This window comes from Penaeus monodon, chromosome 21, assembly GCF_015228065.2.
Source record: "Penaeus monodon isolate SGIC_2016 chromosome 21, NSTDA_Pmon_1, whole genome shotgun sequence".
Lineage (NCBI taxonomy): Eukaryota > Metazoa > Arthropoda > Malacostraca > Decapoda > Penaeidae > Penaeus > Penaeus monodon.
In genome coordinates this window covers 42,582,005-42,582,313 of record NC_051406.1, presented here as the reverse complement: position 1 = coordinate 42,582,313, position 309 = coordinate 42,582,005, and positions in this window count along the sequence as shown.

The following is a 309-nucleotide window of genomic DNA, read 5'->3' as shown; positions in this document are numbered from 1 at the left end:
TCGTTCAAGCCTTAGGAAAGGACGTATTAAAGTATTAAAGGGCAGTACATTATTTTTTAATCCGCTTCAATAGCAGTCTATGGAAGCGTCATAAGGACCACGAATTCACCCACAGTAAATACTCAGGGTCTGGGACATACTAGCATATCCAACTGGTGACTTGCATAACTATTAATATATAACGTTCCTCCTAGTATTAGTGGCGTTGCTAGCAGAGGTGGTGGGCGGGCAGCGGCAGCGAGGAGGTCAAGGGGTCACCGAGAACCTGTTGGTCACTCATGCCCGGGGGCCCATTGACCCCACGTTTGC